The sequence below is a fragment of the Austrofundulus limnaeus genome, unplaced genomic scaffold, assembly GCF_001266775.1.
Source record: "Austrofundulus limnaeus strain Quisiro unplaced genomic scaffold, Austrofundulus_limnaeus-1.0 Scaffold362, whole genome shotgun sequence".
NCBI classification, from domain to species: Eukaryota; Metazoa; Chordata; class Actinopteri; order Cyprinodontiformes; family Rivulidae; genus Austrofundulus; species Austrofundulus limnaeus.
Window position 1 is genome coordinate 94,323 of NW_013952764.1, and position 6,000 is coordinate 100,322.

The 6,000-nt window shown below is 36.4% G+C and overlaps 1 protein-coding gene across 2 annotated transcripts in view; it reads left to right on the top strand.

The window, feature by feature from the left end:
- LOC106528178 (glypican-6) overlaps positions 1-6,000 on the top strand; it is a 115,885-nt gene that overhangs the window by 37,903 nt on the left and 71,982 nt on the right. The window lies entirely within an intron of this gene.

Sequence of the window (6,000 nt, forward strand, 5' to 3'; positions counted from 1 at the left end):
TTCTAAAAAAATGACCGAGCTGTGATTTTTTTTATAAAGATAAAATGCACCTTTAAAGTTAAACTATCTCCAAAGCTGTCATTAATCATTGTCCATATCGCCCAGCTCCACAGACTGTTCTCATTAAGCAAAACAAGTCACTCGGGCACAAATCATCTTTAGACTTCTGCGTATTTAATAATAACTGCTCACTGTGATGTTTTAGTTCAAGAAATGCAAAAAAGCAAAAGAAAATACTCTTTGGCCTACATTGTATTGATTGTAAAACAAACCGTCAGTCAGATCCTCTGATGATGGGCATAAAAGTGTAAGTGAAGGTAATCTAATTTTATCAGCTCCCTCAGGGGAAACCACTGCAGTCATAACACCCACTGGTGCCTGAGAGGATGTGTAAAATGGACAATAATTAATTGTGATGAGGAAAGCAAGTCCTTTTTAAAATAACACGTGATAAATCAGACTCAGTTTCCTGTGGAACAGTTGTATGAAGGGTTTGAAATCTTTACCACCTGAGCAGTGTAAAGTGAGTTCTATCGCCTGCTGGCTGTAGCTAAAAATACATTTGTCTCAATCACTTTAGCATCTATTTAAGATAATATTTTAAGCATTGTGCACACTTGAAAATGAGGAATATTTGTGCAGCTCTACTTACTGTATCATAGATTGTAATTTTTTTTTAACTACCGCTGCTGAAATCTGTAGCTTCACCTGCATTATTCAGAACTAATGACCACTTTAAATCTATTACAGTTTTTTTCTGGGCCATTCTGATAATTGCCTGTAATGTGGATTGCTCATAAGGGGTTGCGATGTGACACAGCTCCTGTGAACCGGTATTCACTAGAAAAAGTTGATAGTTGCTACAGATTTAGTTATAGGCTGCTCTTAAAGTCTCACTGAGATAGAAACCCCAGCAGTTTCAAAGTTTGCAGGCATAAACCTCACACGCTGTTAGAGATAATACTTGCAGTCTTGATWTTTGTTCTTGTTTTGACACTGGATTTCCAGCCAGCTCTTGGAAATGCAAAACTAGAAAACTGGAAAACTCCAAATGTTATGTCAACAAAATAAAGCCAGCAGGGAATAAGACAAGATGAAACCACCATACCTTAACAGAGGAAGTTTTTGGTGAACACAATGCTTCATCTTCTGTGAGAAACATTTTTCTGACATGATTTAGATACCAAAACTGAAACTAAAATGAGAATCTTGGACTATATGTGCAAAGGTCAGTTGCAAACAAAGGAACCAGCAAACCCACTGACATGTTCCACCTACTCAAACACACAAGATAACAGTACTTTTTAACCATTTTCTTGTGTTATTGCTCAACCTAGACATGATCTGTCTTTCTTGTGAGCTGATATGTGTTGTATGTTGTTGTTGTTGTATGAGTTTGTTTTATGTGTAAATGTAGAGGCGTGGTGGGGAGCTGAAGTTACTCCAATGCCTCTTGGTTCCACCATGCCTGCTTCATTTTGAAAACTCATTGTTTTGTGACCGTCAGTTTGATTAGTGATTTAGCAAACAGCCAGAGCAATGCAAAAACAAACAAACAAAAAACCCACTAATTTTTCTGTCCATATTACAGAACTGATTTGTGGAAAGGGTCTGCCCACAATGGTAATGCATGGCTGTAGACTAACTTTTTGCACTGGTTGCACTGGTGCATCTAACATTTTTTTCTTAAATGTGCCAGCACAAAAGTCAGGTTTACCCAAATTTTCAACTGTGTTGCATTTAACATCAGTTTTACAAGTTCCCTTTTTGAAAATTGCTGTCCATTAAGGTAATATAACGCTAAAAAAATTAGTTATTAATCAAGTAAACATAAAGTTCTTTATTTGAACCAGAAWTGTGCATCTAACTTACTGAAAAAAGTATTTAACCCAGGAGATGGAGAAAACACACACAAGACAGGCACGGGAGCAGTGTGGTTATCGTACCTTCTTCAAAGCAGACAAACCCAAATACCACCAGGTGAAAAAGAAGACCCTAAACCCAGACCCAGACCAGTGGTCATTCTGTATGTTGCAGGAGTCTCAGAGAAACTGAGACGTTTACTCTCTAAACATGACGTCCCAGTGGCTTTCAAACCCCAAAACACTTTATGGCAAAGACTGGTTCACCCCAAAGATCGGATCCCCTGGCACAAACAGAGTAATGTTGTGAATGTTGTTAAATGCCAGGAGGACTGTGACCAGTTATACATTGGGGAAACAAAACAGCCACTGTTCAAAAGAATGGGCCAGCACAGAGGAGCTTCATCATCAGGCCAGGGTCCTGCATGTTACACTCATCTACAGGCCAGTGGTCGCTCTTTCAGGATGAAGGTGTTCTCGTCCTTGATAGAGTAATGCTGGCATTGGGAGAGGAGTACAGGAAGCCATTTTTGTGAAGAAAAAAATGTCCACCTTTAAACAGGGGTGGAGGCTTCTTGTCCCCCTCTTGCAAGCATGATTCAGCACCCTGTGAACAATAGGTGATATTCAGGGCCCCAACAATAGTCAGGTGGTTTGTTCTGTTCACATGATCCTCTATGAACAATAGGTGATGATCAGGGCATTAACAATCTATTGTTAGGCAGATGGTTTTCTTTTGCATGTTAGTGTTGATGTTCATTGTTAAATTTGTTTGTTCCACCATGTGGAGGCAATGCTTATAAGAGTTTACCTGAAACTCCTCAGACTGAACTCTAGGAGGAGAGAAGAAATGCTTAAAACCCTTAAAGAARAACCCGTCCAGAGGACCTATTTATTTAAAGTGAATTTATGACCTGAAATTTCAACTTAAACTTCTCACGATAAATTAAATGAAAGAAATTGTAAATCATAAGTGCAAATGTTTAAGGGCTGAACATCTTATAAACATCTCAAACTGAACATTTCATGGTTAAACAACTTTTAGATTACACATGCCCCTCAGATGGCCAACTCCTGTAGTTTGGCCGTCTGGGTCTTTGGCCTTGGCTAAACTAGCTTTCCACACTATCCCTAACATCAAAATCCAAGCAGCAATTATCCAGCTTTTGCATGGAACAAAGAAACTGAAAACTGCCATTTCTTTTTATTTGACTGATTTCTTTTTTTAAATGACTATTTCTTTTTTTTAACGGTATATTTAGATGGTTTCAGCTCATATAATCATTTAATTACATTTATTCTTCATTTGAATTGAATTATATTTATCCTAGAGCAGTTCTGTCATGGTATTGTTCAAATATAATCAGGCTTAGCACATCCAAAAATCTTGTTCCTATAATATTGTGAAGAATGAAATTTGTGGATATTTGTGAATTAAAAAATGTAGAGTATATTTCATACATTTGTGGTTTCAGCTCTTTTCCTTTTTCTTATTTTCTTTCTTATCTTCTCACTTAATAAAAAAAGTCACTGATGATGAAGAAATAAATAAACTAATAAATGTCAAAAGTCAATGCAAACTAGGAACAGGACAGGCATAAAAAGTAAAAAAAATCTTTATTTTAAACAAAGGTGATGCTTGAAAGCAGCAAATCCACGGTGAAAACATTTTTCAAGCAAAACAAAAAGTGGCTTGATGTGAACACACAACTGAACAAAGACAAGGATCTGACAGGAAGACACTGAAAACCTGGGACTATATATGCTGAAGGAACGACACAAAGCAGACAGAATATTGAGAAGCAGGTGTGAAGACAGATGTCTGAAACAAAACTAAGGAGCACAATTTGAAAAGGGGAAAAATGTGCCAAACTGATAATACACAGCAGCGAAACAGAAACCCAAGATGATCTGATAGAATGGATCTGTCATAGTCTGTATTTATTTTCCTTAGTTTTCCTAGTGTTTTCTATGTTCCCCAGTGTGTCTTTGCCCAGCTGCCCCACATTTACCTTGATTGTCACCCTTGTGTTTCTCCTCAGGTGTTTTGTGTTTCAGTCATTAGTCTTCAGTGTATTTAAACCCTGTCCTRTCTCAGTCTTGTGTCGGATCATTGTTTTTGCATGTTTGCTGTTTTTGCATGTCTTGRTTTTGCTCTGCGTGTGTTCTGTTTCCCCCRCCTGTGATCATCGTTCATCTTGTAAGTTTGCTGCAATCAGCCCTCTTTTTGTTATTTTATTAAACCTTTTGTTAAATTTTGAAACCTGCCTGCGCCCTGGGTCTGTCTCATCACCAAACTCTCTCAGGATCTAAAAATAGAAATGCTGAATTATAAATTACAACATCAACTATAAATTTAACTATTGGATAATTATTAATTAGGTAAGTCAATTTGTGTGTGTGTTTATTTTTGAACAGTCAGATTTGTTAAAACTTCTAGAATAAATAAAGTAAAAAGAAAGATCCTGCCAATTTTATTTGCACCTAAGCTTCACAGTAAGACAAATGTCTGCAGTTTTGTTAAAGGCAGTTTGATAAATTCTTTTTGGAGATTTCTGATAAAATGTGTCTGATTGTGAGATGGAAAAAAAAAAGAAAAAAAGCTTGACTTGGGACAAAGGAACAATTTTGTCGATCTTATCAGTGCTAGGGAATATGAAACCCTTTCACATTTAGAATTATTGAAAAATGTCTTGTCGTGCTCAATAGATGGTTTTGTAGCTCTGAGTAGGAAAATCACCTCTAACCATAGATAAACACTGAATTTAATAAGAAATGAAAGAATCAGAAAACCTGAGACTTCAAACAGCATGAACCTGGAGCACAGCAGATGATGATACAATGGGAGCAACAAAATACCGCCTTAAAATTCAATCTTGAAAAACATTTTTGGTTTGTTGCCCTCAGAAATTTGAACAGAATTACCACTTGAGCTTTCTGTTCTAGCAATTTCAGAACACTTGCATCAAGATGGTTTTATTTTCTATTCTCTGTTAAGTAATAAAAGGGTATAAACAACCCCAAAGCAACAAGTTTCAGCTTAGGAAGCAGATTGTGATAGGTCAGCAGAATTGTTATGGGGGAATGATTGTGACTTTTTATTCTAATGTGACAACGCAGGTTTTCTGTGCAGAACATTGTGTTGTAGCAGAAGAGCAGTTACTCTATTTAACTGCCTGGTTATTCTTTTATGCCTTGGGACTAATGTTTGTTTAAGCCTGATTTGATTTGAGTTTATTTATGCAWATCTATTGAAAATGGTACATACAATAAAAATACTTGGATGACACAAGAATGTGAAAACACTTATTTCAAGTTGCATAAACTGCACCCAGAAGAGCTACAAAGGTCATCAAACAAAGATAATTATTCCTGATTATTTTAAGAGATTTAAGTGGCAGTTCAGATCTTTAAAGCAGGGCTGTTTGGACAGATTTTGAACCATTATCTTACTATATTTGTGATGGCTTTTGGAATTACCTCAGTTTGGAGTGAGACAAGCAAACAGGTAGTCAAAGAGAATCCAAGTTCAGAGTTGTTGCCGATTTCAAGACTCCAATCTCAAGTATCTTAGGCAAGTTCCAAACCAAAACCAACCTCAGATCCAAATGCTGCTGATGGTATTTGACATTGCAAATAAAATACATTTTTAAACACTCATTTAATGGTTTGCAATTTTAATATTCATAAAAAAGTGTTTGCATGGATCATTGTTATTTTTTTATTATTTTTTTATTTTTTTACAGTAGCAGCAATTCAGTTTGATCTTGGTCCTGTTTAGATTAGCAGTTAGCTCATCAGTTTAGTCGAAACAAAACTCTATAAACAGATAAGTGTCGTGGCAAAAAGATAAGAGAGACAGGAACAATTTATTACAAAGACACGAGAAGAAGAAAATCCCATACATGAAACAGCCAAGTGGTGCAATTTGTCTACTGTCAGCATGCACAACCACCAGTCTTGGCATAAATGAAAGGTCATATTACGTTTGCAAAACACGTGTATTTTTTTACATTTAGGAGCTGGAAGGTTTTTTGGGATTAATAGGTGAGATATGTACAATGCACTGCAAGCACAGAACATATTGCCTTCCATAAATATACATAGAACAGCTCCCATGCCTGTAATGTATTGGGGG